The 15,021-nt window shown below is 38.3% G+C and overlaps 1 protein-coding gene across 3 annotated transcripts in view; it reads left to right on the top strand.

Annotated features, from left to right (window-relative positions):
• The window catches only part of ZC3H8 (zinc finger CCCH-type containing 8), a 34,450-nt gene extending 22,468 nt beyond the window's left edge, over nt 1–11,982 (top strand). For all 3 annotated transcript variants that reach the window (XM_029232565.1, XM_029232564.1, XM_029232563.1), the window contains one exon: nt 11,396–11,982. The gene's annotated coding sequence lies outside the window, so the exon portion shown is untranslated. The remainder of the gene's footprint in view (nt 1–11,395) is intronic.
• Nucleotides 11,983–15,021: the final 3,039 nt, after the last annotated feature.

Below are 15,021 nucleotides of genomic sequence, written 5' to 3'. Positions count from 1 at the left end.
CCCCAGCATGTGGTCTTTTGCTTCTGGCTCTTTTCATATAGTGTAATGGTTTTGAGATTCATCAATGCTTTAGCATATATCAGTGATTTTTAAAAAAAGTAATTGCTCCATTATTCCATTGTATGGGTATACCACTTTTTTTTAATCCTTTCAACAATTGATATTTGTGTTATTTCCAATTTTTAGTTATTATGAATAATTCTGCTGTGAGCATTTGTGTATGAATCTTTGTGTTGTGGACGTACTTTTTTTTTTTTTTTGGAAAATGAGAATTCTAAATATATTGTCAAAATATGCCTTGGAGATAGCACACAAAAGCAATGTTACGAAGCTACCAAATGCATAAATGAATATTCTCTTGAGGAACTTCTCATCTAAGGACTTTTTTCCCTTTTGGTGGTACAATTAGGAACAGGTGGGTTTTGTGAAACTTTTTGGTGCTGGTGGGTGGCTGTCAGTTCAGGGTAGGTTTGGACCTGTGTTAATTTGAAGTACTTTTTCCTCAAGCAGGGATGACTTATTTCTAGGTCATGGGATCAAGAGGTGACTACTTGAGATCACAGAAAACCTTAGGTTGCATCAAGGAAGTATTGGTAGGCGGAAGAATCAGGATGAGCTTATTATTAGCTTTGCAGACATACATTTTTATTTATCTTGAGTAGGTTACTACTTTAGTGGAATTTCTGGGTCCGACAGTAAATACATGTTTAACTTTTTAAGAACTGCCACATTGTTTTACAAAGTGGCTGCATTATTTTACATTCCAGACAGCATTGTGGGAAGATTTTAGTTTCTTCACATCCTCACCAATGCTTGTTATTGTCAGCTGTTTTGATTATAGCTTTTCTGTTAGGGGTGAGCTGGAATCTCATTGTAGTTGTAATTTGCATTTCTCTAATGGCTAATGGTGTTGAGCATATTTTCATGTGCTGTTGGTGGATTCAGATCTTTGCCCATTTTTTAATTGGGTTGTAAGCTTATTATTGAGTTGTAAGAGTTCTTTATATATGTTGGATACAAATCCTTTATCAGATATATAATTTGTAAATATTTTGTCTCAATCTGTGGCTTTGTCTTTTTGTCCCAATTTGTGCTTGCCTTTTAAAAAGAGTGTCTATTGAAGCATGAACGTTTTCATTTTGTTGTAGTACACTATCAGTTTTTTTCCATCATGGATCATGCTTTTGGTGTTTCATCTAAAAATTCTTTGTCTAATCCAAGGTCACAAGATTCACTTTTATGTTCTAAATTCGTTTTAATAGTTTTAGCTCTTATATTTATGTCTGTGATTCATTTTGAGTTAATTTTTGGGAATGGTGTGAGTTAGGATCCAAATTTTTGTTTTGCATATAGATACCCAATTGTTCCAGCAAGCATTTAAAAAAACTACCCTTTCCCCACTGAGTTGCCTTGGCACCTTTGTCAAAAATCAGTTGAACTAAATGTAAGGATTTATTTCTGGGCTCTCAGTTGTGTTCTCTTGATCTATAATGTTTATCCTTATATACTGTCACTGTCTTGATCACTGTAACTTTATATAGTTGTTCTTTGGTATCCAAGGGGAATTGGTTGTAGGATCCCACAAATACTAAAATCCATGGATGCTCAAGTCCCTTATATAAAATGGCATATTTGCAGATAACCTAAGGACATTCTCTTGTATGCTTTAAACCATCTCTAGGTGACTCAAAATACCTAAAATACAGTGTAAATGCTGCGCGGATAGTTGCTGACGCACGGCAAGTTCAAGTTATGCTTTTTGGAACTTTCTGGGATTCTTTTTCCCAAATATTTTTGATCCACAGTTGATTGAATCTGTGGATGCGGAAGTTGCAGATATGGAGGAGTGACTGTACTAAGTTTTGAAATAAGGAATTGCAGGCTGTCTAGTTTTGTTCTTCTTCTCCAAGATTGTTGTGGCTATCCTGTATTTTGCTTTTCCATGTAAATTTTAGGATCAGCTTGTAAATTTCTGCAAAAAACGTATGCTGGACGTTAAAAGGATCATACAGCATGATCAAGTGGGGTTTAATCCCAGGAATGCAAGGATTCTTCAATATACGCAAATCAATCAACGTGATACACCATATTAACAAATTGAAGGAGAAAAACCATATGATCATCTCAATAGATGGAGAGAAAGCTTTCAACAAAATTCAACACCCATTTATGATAAAAACCCTGCAGAAAGTAGGCATAGAGGCCTCAACATAATAAAGGCCATATATGACAAACCCACAGCCAACATTGTCCTTAATGGTGAAAAACTGAAACCATTTCCACTAAGATCAGGAACAAGACAATGTTGCCCACTCTCACCACTCTTATTCAACATAGTTTTGGAAGTTTTAGCCACAGCAATCAGAGAAGAAAAAGAAATAAAAGGAATCCAAATTGGAAAAGAAGAAGTAAAGCTGTTACGGTTTGCAGATGACATGATACTATACATAGAGAATCCTAAAGATGCTACCAGAAAACTACTAGAGCTAATCAATGAATTTGGTAAAGTAGCAGGATACACAATTAATGCACAGACATCTCTGGCATTCTTATACACTAATGATGAAAAATCTGAAAGTGAAATCAAGAACACACTCCCATTTACCATTGCAACAAAAAGAATAAAATATCTAGGAATAAACCTACCTAAGGAGACGAAAGACCTGTATGCAGAAAATTATAAGACACTGATGAAAGAAATTAAAGATGATACAAATAGATGGAGAGATACACCATGTTCTTGGATTGGAAGAATCATTGTGAAAATGACTCTACTACCCAAAGCAATCTACAGATTCAGTGCAATCCCTATCAAACTACCAATGGCATTTTTCACAGAACTAGAACAAAAAATTTCACAATTTGTATGGAAACACAAAAGACCCCGAATAGCCAAAGCAATCTTGAGAGAAAAAAACGGAGCTGGAGGAATCAGACTCCCTGACTTCAGACTATACTACAAAGCTACAGTAATCAAGACACTATGGTACTGGCACAAAAACAGAAATATAGATCAATGGAACAGGATAGAAAGCCCAGAGGTAAACCCACGCACGTATGGTCACCTTATCTTTGATAAAGGAGGCAAGAATATACAGTGGAGAAAAGACTGCCTTTTCAGTAAGTGGTGCTGGGAAAACTGGACAGGTACATGTAAAAGTATGAAATTAGAACACTCCCTAACACCATACACAAAAGTAAACTCAAAATGGATTAAAGACCTAAATGTAAGGCCAGAAACCATCAGACTCTTAGAGGAAAACATAGGCAGAACACTCTATGACATAAATCACAGCAAGATCCTTTTTGACCCACCTCCTAGAGAAATGGAAATAAAAACAAAAATAAACAAATGGGACCTAATGAAACTTCAAAGCTTTTGCACAGCAAAGGAAACCATAAACAAGACCAAAAGACAACCCTCAGAATGGGAGAAAATATTTGCAAATGAAGCAACTGACAAAGGATTAATCTCCAGAATTTACAAGCAGCTCATGCAGCTCAATAACAAAAAAACAACCCCATCCAAAAATGGGCAGAACACCTAAATAGATATTTCTCCAAAGAAGATATACAGATTGCCAACGAACACATGAAAGAATGCTCAACATCATTAATCATTAGAGAAATGCAAATCAAAACTACAATGAGGTATCACTTCACACTGGTTAGAATGGCCATCATCAAAAAATCTAGAAACAGTAAATGCTGGAGAGGGTGTGGAGAAAAGGGAACACTCTTGCACTGTTGGTGGGAATGTAAATTGATACAGCCACTATGGAGAACAGTATGGAGGTTCCTTAAAAAACTAAAAATAGAACTACCATACGACCCAGCAATCCCAGTACTGGGCATATACCCTGAGAAAACCATAATTCAACAAGAGTCACGTACCACAGTGTTCATTGCAGCTCTGTTTACAATAGCCAGGACATGGAAGCAACCTAAATGTCCATCAACAGATGAATGGATAAAGAAGATGTGGCACATATATACAATGGAATATTACTCAGCCATAAAAAGAAATGAAATTGAGTTATTTGTACTGAGGTGGACGGACCTAGAGTCTGTCATACAGAGTGAAGTAAGTCAGAAAGAGAAAAACGAATACCATATGCTAACACATATATATGGAATCTAAGAAAAAAAAAAAAGGTCATGAAGAACCTAGGGGTAAGACGGGAATTAAGACACAGACCTACTAGAGCATGGACGTGAGTATATGGGGAGGGGGAAGGGTAAGCTGTGACAAAGTGAGAGAGTGGGATGGACATATATACACTATCAAATGTAGGGTGGATAGCTAGTGGGAAGCAGCCGCATGGCACAGGGAGATTAGGTAGGTGGTTTGTGACCACCTAGAGAGGTGGGATAGGGAGGGGGGGAGTGAGGGAGACGCAAGAGGGAAGAGATATGGGAACATATGTATATGTATAACTGATTCACTTTGTTGTAAAGCAGAAACTAACACACCATTGTAAAGCAATTATACTCCAATAAAGATGTCAAAACAAAAAACCAAAACCTATGCTGGGATTTTGACAGTTTGCATTCAATCTGTGGAGGATTGCCGTGTTAATAATATTGAGTCTTCTGATCTGTGAACATCTTCATTCATTTAGATTTTTAATTCTCTCAGTGTTTTGTAGCTTTCATTGTACAAGTGTACTGTTTACACTTTTTCTGTTAAATTTATTCCTACAGATTTTATTCTGGTTGATGCTGTTGTTGAATGGAATTGGTTTTTAAACTTCATTTTTCGGTCATTCATTTGCTGTATTTAGAGAATTAAGTTTTGTTTATTGATCTTGTTTCCTGAGACTCTGCTGAACTCACTTATTAGCTCTAGTAGGTTTGTGTGTGTATGTGTGTGTGTGTGTGTGTGTGTGTGTGTGTGTGTGGTGTCCCTTAGGAATTTCTACATGTAGGATCATGTTATCTGAGAGTAAAGATAGTTTTACTTCCTCCTTTCTAATCTGTGTGCTTTTTATTTCTTTTTCTTGCCTGATTTCACTGGCTAGAAACTCCTTTACAGCGCTGAATAGAAGTGAGAGAGTGGGCATCATTGTCTTTTTCCTGATATTAGGGAAAAGCGTTCAGTCCTTCATCATTGTGTGTAATTTTTGCTGTAGGTTTTTGAAGCATACTCTGTTAATTTGAGGAAGCTCTCTTCTATTCCTAGTTTATTGAGAGCTTTTATCATGGATGGGTGTTGGATTTTGTCAAATGCTTTTTCCACTGTTGAGATGCTCATACCATTTTCCCCCTTTATCCTATTATACGACATCCTACATTAATATGGCATATTTGAACATGTAACCAGTCTTGTGCTCTTGAGATAAATCTACCTGGGCATGGTGTATAATCTACTTTATATATTTTGGGATTTGCTTTGCTAATATTTTATTAAGGATTTCTATCTTTGTTCATAATGTGTATTCATGTGTAGCTTTTTTTTCTTTGTGATCTCTTTTTCTAGCTTTGGTATTGGTAATACTGGTCTCCTAGGGTGAGCTGAGTAGTGTCCTTTCTTCTTTTATTTTCTGGAAGAGTTTTTGAAGGATTAGTATTATTTTTTCTTTAATTGTTTGGTAGAATTCACCAGTGAAGACAGCTGAGCCTGAGCTTTTCTTTAACAGAAGATTTTACAAACAGATTCAGTGTCTTTCCTTTTTATAGGTTTATTCAGATTATTTTTTTCTTGAGTAAGTTTTGGTAATTTGTACTTCTTATTAATTTTTCCATTTCATCTAAAAGTTGTCTACTTTATTGGTATAAATTTGTTCATAGAATTATTTTATAATCCTTTTGATTTCTGTATCAAAAAGATTTTTATATCAAAAAAAGATTTCTATGTCAAAGATTTTGATTTCTGGGGGACGTCCCTGGTGGTCCAGTGGGTAAGACTCCATGCTCCCAATGGAGGGGGCCTGGGTTCGATCCCTGGTTGGGGAACTAGATCCTGCATGCATGCTGCAACTAAGAAGCCCGCATGCCTCAGTGTACTGCAACTAAGGTGTACTGCAACTAACGTACTGCAGCTAAGATCCAATGCAGCCTAAATAAATAAATAAATAAATATTTAACATATAACAAAGATTGTATTAAAAAAATGATTTTGGGGCTTCCCTGGTGATGCAGTGGTTGAGAGTCCGCCTGCCGATGCAGGGGACATGGGTTCGAGCCCTGGTCCAGGAAGATCCCACATGCCGCGGAGCAACTAAGCTCGTGAGCCACAACTACTGAGCCTGTGCTCTAGAGCCTGTGAGCCACAACTCCTCAGCCCATGTCCCGCAACTGCTGAAGCCTGCGTGCCTATAGCCTATGCTCTACAACAAGAGAAGCCACTGCAATGAGAAGCCCGTTCACCACAATGAAGAGTAGCCCCCGCTCACCGCAACTAGAGAAAGCCCGTGCGCAGCAGCGAAGACCCAACGCAGCCATAAATAATGAATAAATATATACATACATCTTAAAAAAAACAACTGTGTTAAAGTATACATTACATGCAATAAATTGCACCCATTTTAGGTATGCAGTTTAGTGAATTTTAACACATATACATACCCATGTAACCACTACCACAGTTAGCACCCCAAAATGTCCCCATGTGACACTTTACAATCCATTCTTCCCCCCCATCAGGTCCCAGGCAACCACTGGTATTCTTTCAGTAAGGAAAGATTCATTTTGCCAGTTCTAGAATTTCATATGAGTGGAGTCCTGTAATATACTCTTTTGTGTTTGTGTCTTTTGTGCAGCAGAGTGCATTTCTTTTTATTGCTGAATTGTATTCTTTTGGACGGATATACTTCAGTTTGTTTATCCACGCATCTGTTGATGGACATTTGACTGTTATCAGTAAAGCTTCAGTGCACACTTATGCTCAAGCCTTTGTGGCAGTACAGTTTTTTCTTGGCTGCACCGCACTGCATGTAGGATCTTGGTTCCCTGACCAGGGATTGGACCACTGCCCCCTGCAGTGCAAGTGTGGAGTCTTAACCGCTGGACCCACCAGGGAATTCCCCTACAATTTTAAATAAAAGTAGTGATAGTACACTTTTGTCCTAGATGTTAAAGGAACCGCTGTTAATACTTCCTCAATTGACTGCAATCTTTGCTGTGATTTTCTGGTAGATACTCTTTATCAGATTAAGGAAATTCCCTTCAAATAGTAGTTTGATAAAAGTTTCAGAGGTTTTTGTTTCTTTGTTTTATAATCGTGAATAGATGTAAATGTTGGATTTTTTGGAATTCTTTTGAGATGAGCACGAGTTTTTCTATTCTGCTAATGTGACGAATTATATCTATGGGTTTAGAAATGTAAAGCTACCCTTGCATTCCTGAGATAAACAAAGTTTTCTAATTTAAAACTTTTTGAATGTTTTGGCATAATCATGATATTCTCTTCTTAATATCTGTAGCATCTGAAATTATAGCTGCCTTTTTATTCCTTATATTGATTATTTGTGCCTTTTATTCTTTTTTTTATAAATTTATTTATTTACTTTTGGCTGCTTTTGTTTCTTTGTTGCTGTGCGTGGGCTTTCTCTAGTTGTGGCGAGCGGGGGGCCACTCTTCGTTGCACTGCGCGGGCTTCTTATTGCAGTGGCTTCTCTTGTTGTGGAGCATGAGCTCTAGGCACGAGGGCTTAAGTAGTTGTGGCACGCGGGCTCAATAGCTGTGGCTCGCAGGCTCTAGAGCGCAGGTTCAGCAGTTGTGGCGCACAGGCTTGGTTGCTCCGCAGCATGTGGGATCTTCCCGAACCAGGGCTCAAACCTGTTCCCCTGCATTGGCAGGCAGATTTTTAACTACTGTACCACCAGGGAAGCCCCTTTTATTCTTTTTGATCAACTTTTCTGGAGGTTTAACAGTTCTATTATCCTTTATAAAGAACCAACTTTGCTTTTGTTAATTCTGTTTTATATTAATCTTTCATTTCATTAATTTCTCTTCTTTATTATAGCATTCATTTTACATTCTTTGAGCTTATTTTGCTCAAAATTGATTGTTTCCTTTTCTAATACATACATCTAAACCTATAAATTTCTCTCAATGTACTATTTGATTTATATCCTAGAAGTTTGTTTCATTAAATATTTTTCATCAAGGTAGTATATTTAGATAGTTTTAAAAGTCATGTAGTTTTACAAGGATTATCATGGAAAAACAGCAAAATGGAAGTCCTTCATTTCATGATTATTTCTGTAGATGCTGAAAAGACTTCCTTCAAAATTCAACGCTTGTTCCTTATTTGAAAATAAATACTTGAGAAGATAGGAATGGATGGATGCTTTTTTTTTTTAAATTGTGGTAAAATACACATAACATATTTACCATCGTAACCATTTTTAAGTGTATGATTCACTGGTATTTGAGTACAGGCATATCGTTGTGCAACCACCGCCGCCATGCATCTTGCAAAACTGTAACTTCATACTCCTTAAAGAAGAACTCCCCATTTCACCCTTCCCCAGGCCCTTGGCAATCACCATTCTACTTTCTGTCTTTATGATTTTTGACTACTCAAGGTACCTCTTGTAAGTGGAATCATACAGTATTTATCTTTTCGAGACTGACTTATTTCACTTAACCTGTATCTTCAAGGTTCATCCATATTGTAGGATATTTAGGAATTTCAGTCCTTTTTAAGGCTGAATAATATTCCATTGTATTGGGACTTCCCTGGCGGTCCAGTGGTTAAGACTCTGCACTCCCAATGCAGGGGGTGCGGATTCGATTCCTGGTCGGGGAACCGAGATCCCACATGCTGCACGGCGCAGCCAAAAAATTAAAAAAAAAAAAATTTCCATTGTATATATCTACCACATTTTGCTTAACCGCTCATCTGTCAGTGGTTACTTGGGTTGCTTCCATGTTTTAACTATTGTGAATAACGCTACTGTGACCATGGATGTGCAGATATCTTTTTGAAACCTTGCTTTCAATTCTGAGTATATACCCAGAAGCAGAATTGCTGGATCATGTGATAATTCTATTTTGAATTTTTTGAGGAACCGCCATACTGTTTTCCAAGAGGCTGTACCATTTTTACATTTCCACCAACAGTACACAGGGTTCCAATTTCTCCCATTCTCATCAACACTTGTTATTTTCAGTTGTTTTGACAGTAGCCTACCTAATGGGTATAAAAGGTGGTTATCTCGTTGTAGTTTTGATTTGCATTTCCCTAATTAGTGATGTTGAACACCTTTTCATGAATACTCTTTTACTTGAAAGAATAACTCAGAGGCAGGGACTTCCCTGGTGGTACAGTGGTTAGGAATCTGCCTACCAGGGCAGGGGACACAGGTTTGATCCCTGGTCTGGGAAGATCCCACATGCCATGGAGCAACTAAGCCCGTGTGCCACAACTACTGAGCCTGCTCTCTAGAGCCCACGAGCCACAACTACTGAGCCCATACACCTGGAGCCTGTTCTCTGCAACAAGAGAAGCCACTGGAATGAGAAGCCCGCGCACCACAGCGAAGAGTGGCCCCCCTCTCAACAGAACTACAGAAAGCCAGTGTGCAGCAATGAAGACCCAACACAACCAAAAAAAGAAAAAGAAAAAAAAAAAAAAACTCAGGGGCAAACTGTTTGGTTTTTTCAGATGTGGATGTTTGGCAAGTAGATTTTCACAGATGAATCTGTGGAGTGGCCCTGTCACTTCAAGAAAGACAACTGAAAGTGTATGTTATTGATGATAAAGTTCTGGCTTTTGAGCAAAAATTACAGTTTTGGAACATTTGATCTGCCTCTGTGAGCTTGAAAGCTTTCCTGTACTTAAAGACTTTTTGGTAAGATTGGTTGGTGATGATATTAAAGAATGTGATTCTTAAAATGCTATAGAATGAAGCATTCGAAAGATCTGCATAAATTAGTAAGGTAATATTTTCCAAATAAATAATGCATGATATTATAAAGCATGCCTGTGTAAAATATACATCCAACCTACAGTGTGGATTAATAGATTTTAATGTAACAGTACAGAAAATTTCTTGTTGTGGTTTCAGATTCTACATTGCAGCCAGAGATTTGTTTGCGTTTGCTTTTAATATTCATTGGCCCATCATTTTATTTTTAGCTTTTCTGAGTCAGTTTAGGTTTGTTTCTTTAATAGTGCATATAGTTGGGTTTTGCTCTGTGAGCCAAGCCAGAAATCCATGTTTTTCTTTTGCTAAGTGAATTAATCCGTTCACATTTATTGAAATGACAGAATGTTTGATTTATAGTTACTATGTATATTATGTTATCTCTGTGATGGTTTTTCTTTTTTTTGCTCTTCGTTTTACTTTCTTCATCTAATTTTTATTCTTCTTCTTCTTCCACTTTTGTCCATTTACCCTTATTAAGTTTCCATTCAAATCTGGTCTGTATTATAGTCTTCATTTTTGATGTGATTACTGTTTCTTCTGTCATTTCTGGGGTCAGTCAACTCTTGTTTCATTACTTTTTTTTTAATCTTTATTGGAGTATAATTGCTTTACAATGGTGTGTTAGTTTCTGTTTTAGAACAAAGTGAATCAGCTATACATGTACATATATCCCCATATCTCCTCCCTCTTGTGTCTCCCTCCCTCCCACCCTCCCTATCCCACCCCTCCAGGCGGTCGCAAAGCACCGAGCTGATCTTCCTGTGCTATGTGGCTGCTTCCCACTAGCTAGCTATTTTATATTTGGTAGTGTATATATGTCCATGCCAGTCTCTCACTTCATCCCAGCTTACCCTCCCCCCTCCCCGTGTCCTCAAGTCCATTCTCTATGTATGTCTGCGTCTTTATTCCTGTCCTGATGCTAGGTTCTTCAGAACCTTTTTTTTTTTTTTTTAGATTCCATATATATGTGTTAGCGTATGGTATTTGTTTTTCTCTTTCTGACTTCCACGGACCCTAGGTCCATCCACCTCACTACAAATAACTCAATTTCGTTCTTTTTTTATGGCCACTTCCATTTTTTTGGTTCAGTTTTGGACTTAGTTTTTGAATTGCAATTCAAGTTGTTTGTTTTTTTTTTCCATATACCTAAACTGGGATATTTAATTCAGCTTGGATTTTTGTGTTAGTTTTCTTCTTTGCATGTTGTTTTTGGTGGATTTGTTTTTCTCTTTCTGACTTCCACAGACCCTAGGTCCATCCACCTCACTACAAATAACTCAATTTCATTCTTTTTTATGGCTACTTCCATTTTTTTGGTTCAGTTTTGGACTTAGTTTTTGAATTGCAATTCAAGTTGTTTTTTTTTTTTTTTCCATATACCTAAACTGGGATATTTAATCCAGCTTGGATTTTTGTGTTAGTTTTCTTCCGTGCATGTTGTTGTTGGTGGGGTCGGTAGCTAAGTTGGTAAAATCTTTACCAGCTCATGTGTTTTTGTTTTCTCTTTTCTTCTGTAGCTTTGTATGGATGAAGAGTGCTTGTGTCTGCCTCTTGAAGACTATTCAAGACTTGATTTGGAGTGGTTTACAAGATTCCTCACTTAAAGCGCCCTCTTGTGTCATTACAGTGATGTGCACCTCTTCAGTGGGTGGCGCTGAGGGATGAATGTAGTGTCTAAGTGAAGGGTTGGTCTTCACCAGGATGGTTCCAGCCATTGAAACAGGGGAGGAGCATATGTGACAGAGATGCTGGCTGGTGGGTAAACGTTGTGGCCATATATTGCAGAAGTCTCTTCTGATTGATTGCGTTTTCTCAATAAAATAGGAAGAAGGTTAGGCTGAGTGAGGATGGAAGAGAGAAAACTACTATGTTCCACTGGGAAGACATTGGGATAATAGACAATGAATATACAGCTAGATCTTTTCATGTCATTAAATACATTCACAACATTTTTATTGTTTGCTCGCAGTTCTGTTTTATGGCTTAAATTATGGTTCTGTGATTTTTTAAAACCAGTTTCCTATTGGTGAACGAAAAAGTTGTTTCCGATTTCCTACTGTTATAAATAAAACGGATCAGTGTCTCTTGCTATACCATTCCTAAACCTGGAGTTCTTAAATTTTTTGTTGTTAAAATATAAGAATGGTTATCTTTTTCATTGGTTCATAAACTGTAGTCAGATTATACACTTGCAGAACATAAATTTTAGGAGTGTGGTGATATTTTTAATATAATATTGCAATACAAAAATTTCCAAGCATGAATAATAAGATTCTAAATATGTACTTTTATATAGTGGTACTGATTATTATTAGAAAAATGAAATTGAAACTATTATCATAATATTGTTTTATTGCTGGGAAAAATAATAGCATCACTAACTTGCTGTATACATTAGAGTCCACCAAAGTTAGTGACGCTTCTTACCAAAGTCTTTTTTGAAAATATGAGTCAGAATTATTTTGGTTGTAACCTAATCCCACAAAAGCAAGAAAGGGAATTGCTTATACTCAAGCAAAGGTATATCAGACAAGACCTGGGAAAGTAAGAAACAACGATGGATCCTGGGCCCTTAGCACCAGGAGTATGTGAGCTGCAAGTGCGTCACCTCTCAGCGCCCATTGCAGTCTTCCACGTTCACTCCATGGCTGTGCTAGGAAGGAGGGAAAGATAATGCACTAGAATCGTCCAGAGGAAGTCACAGGGGAGAGGGGCTGAGTTGATGCTTTAAGAGGGTTCATTACAAGAAGCTTCAATAATTTAATGAAATTGTGCAAGGGAGTGGTTATATTACCTGTAGAATTGATACTTCATATCTTCTTTAAAGATCACATACAGTGTAAAGGAATTCAGGATCTTGTCATAGGGCACAGTTGTAGAAGGTACATTTTATGGCCAATCTGTACATGAGCTAACATTGGCTGACATAAAGTTTATGTATGAGAAAACAGTAATTCTTATATTCCAAGAGGCAGTACCCATCTCACCTGTAAACTTAAAAGACCAAGCAGAGATTTGAGGGAGTGAGAATCAGAGAAGTTTAAATAGCTACAACTATCATTATTTTGAAGAGGCAAACATCACTGTGTCAGTGAAATCTCTTAACTTGTGTTAAATCAAGTTGAGGGAGAGACGTTTTCCCTCAGATGTGCCCTGTGCACCTAAAGCAGCCATCAGGCTGTGGGTCTCTAGTCTGTGGGTTATTACAGCCCTTTCTAACTGGACTGCAGCCTCCAATTTCCACTTTCTTCTCTACAATTCTCTAAGGAGAGCTTTTCCTCAGAGCAGATTTCCCAATGTACTGCTTCAGTCATGCCTCCACTGTGTTGTACCTTGAATCAGGGTCTGTCTGTCTGCCTGGTTGTAAGTGCTCTGAAGTCTGGCCATCTCGGCCATACAAGGCTTTAGTGCCCATTGGCCTCTGCTCCTCTCTGCTCCCTTGGGTTTCCTCTTATGAAGTAAATCTCACTGACCCTTGATGCAGCTCCAAGCAAGTATGAGTATAATAATACCATAGGTAAAAAAAGTCTGAACCAGAGGAAATATAAGCAAGAAAGTTGTAATGGGGAAAGCTGTACATGGATTTACATGTCATTTGGTCAGCATGGTTATCATGGCTGTATTAAATTTATCTCTGATCTTTTTAAAAATTCTTTTGGCTGCACTGCGTGGCATGCAGGATCTTAGTTCCCCGACCAGGGATTGAACCCATGCTCCCTGCAGTGGAGGCATGGAGTCTTAACCACTGGACCACCAGGGAAGCCCTATCTCTGATCTCTTTTGGAGCCAAAACAAAAAGGATGAAGTGGTTATCTATTTACCTCTCATTTTCAGAAAAGAGGGAGGGTGCAAAGCCTAACTCTTCTAATAATACTTCATAAAAATGGTTCTTACGTAGGTCTTCATTATGGAAATCACTGAGTAGAATGGAGAGAATTCTTATTTCTAAGATTCTTTGTGACAGGTTCATATAACTTTTTTACAGTCAGTTACTGAAAGCCACGTGACAGCAAAACTCAATTTTTGTCATTTGGTAAGAGAATATAAGTCACGTATGTAGTCTTCCAGTGTGTTAACTTGATCTAGCTGTAGAATGTCAGGAATTCAGGCGCAGAGGTATTGAATGACCTGCTCCCTGTCTTAATAGGATTCCTGACTTCCAGCACAGGTACCTCAGTTCACTGACTAGTTTTAATAAACATAACCATTGAGGGGTTAAAAAAATACTGATGCCTGGGGCCCACTCCCAGAAATTGTGATTTTGGGGAGTTTGGGGGGAAGCCTGGGATGTGGACATGAGATTTTTCAGTAGTTTCCAGATGATTCTACATACAGCCATTGAAAACCACTGGTCTCAACAACTAATGGAAGTGCCATTCTTGCCAGTAATTGGCTTAAGCTTTATTTGTTGTTTTTTTGTTTGTTTGTTTTTTGGCTGTATTGGGTCTTCGTTGCTGTGCCCGGGCTTTTTCTCTAATTGTGGTGAGTGGGTACTACTCTTTGTTGCAGTGCGTGGGCTTCTCGTTGTCGTGTGCGGGCTCCAGAGCGCAGGCTCAGTAGTTGTAGTTCATGGGCTTAGTTGCTCCGCGACATGTGGGATCTTTCCGGACCAGGGCTCGAACCCGTGTTCCCTGCATTGGCAGGCGGATTCTTAACCACTGCGCCACCAGGGAAGCCCCGGTTTAAGCTTTAAATACGAATTCATGTCCTCTGGTGTGCTTCTGGAAAAGCTAACATCTCTTGAGACAGACGGGAAGAGGTTAGACGTTGCCGTGTCTAAATAGACTCCCAGAACTGATGCAGCTGTCTTAGGGACCTCAAGGGGAGCCAGCTAAGCAGCTGAAGATGACAGAGAAAAGAGATGGGAAGAAGCTGGGTCCGTGAGAACAACTGAACCATGGAATTCTCCACTCTTAGAGAGGAGATAGCCAACCTTCAGATTTCATGTTATGGCACATGAAATCATATATTCTCCCTACTGTTTAAGCCATTTTGATTTGGACTTTATATTACTTGCAGCCAAAGGCAGGCTAATACATGTGAGCCAAGGATAAGCTGCTTTTGTCCATCCGAAGGCCATGGGTCCCCACTCACCGCCCTCTTCACCGGAGGCTGTATTCACCGTCTGGGCTCCTGTAGGCAG

The sequence above is a fragment of the Monodon monoceros genome, unplaced genomic scaffold (genome assembly GCF_005190385.1).
Source record: "Monodon monoceros isolate NGI ecotype Baffin Bay Population unplaced genomic scaffold, NGI_Narwhal_1 Super_Scaffold_19, whole genome shotgun sequence".
Taxonomy (NCBI): domain Eukaryota; kingdom Metazoa; phylum Chordata; class Mammalia; order Artiodactyla; family Monodontidae; genus Monodon; species Monodon monoceros.
Note: the sequence above shows the minus strand (reverse complement) of the source record. Positions and strands in the feature narration are given on the sequence as shown.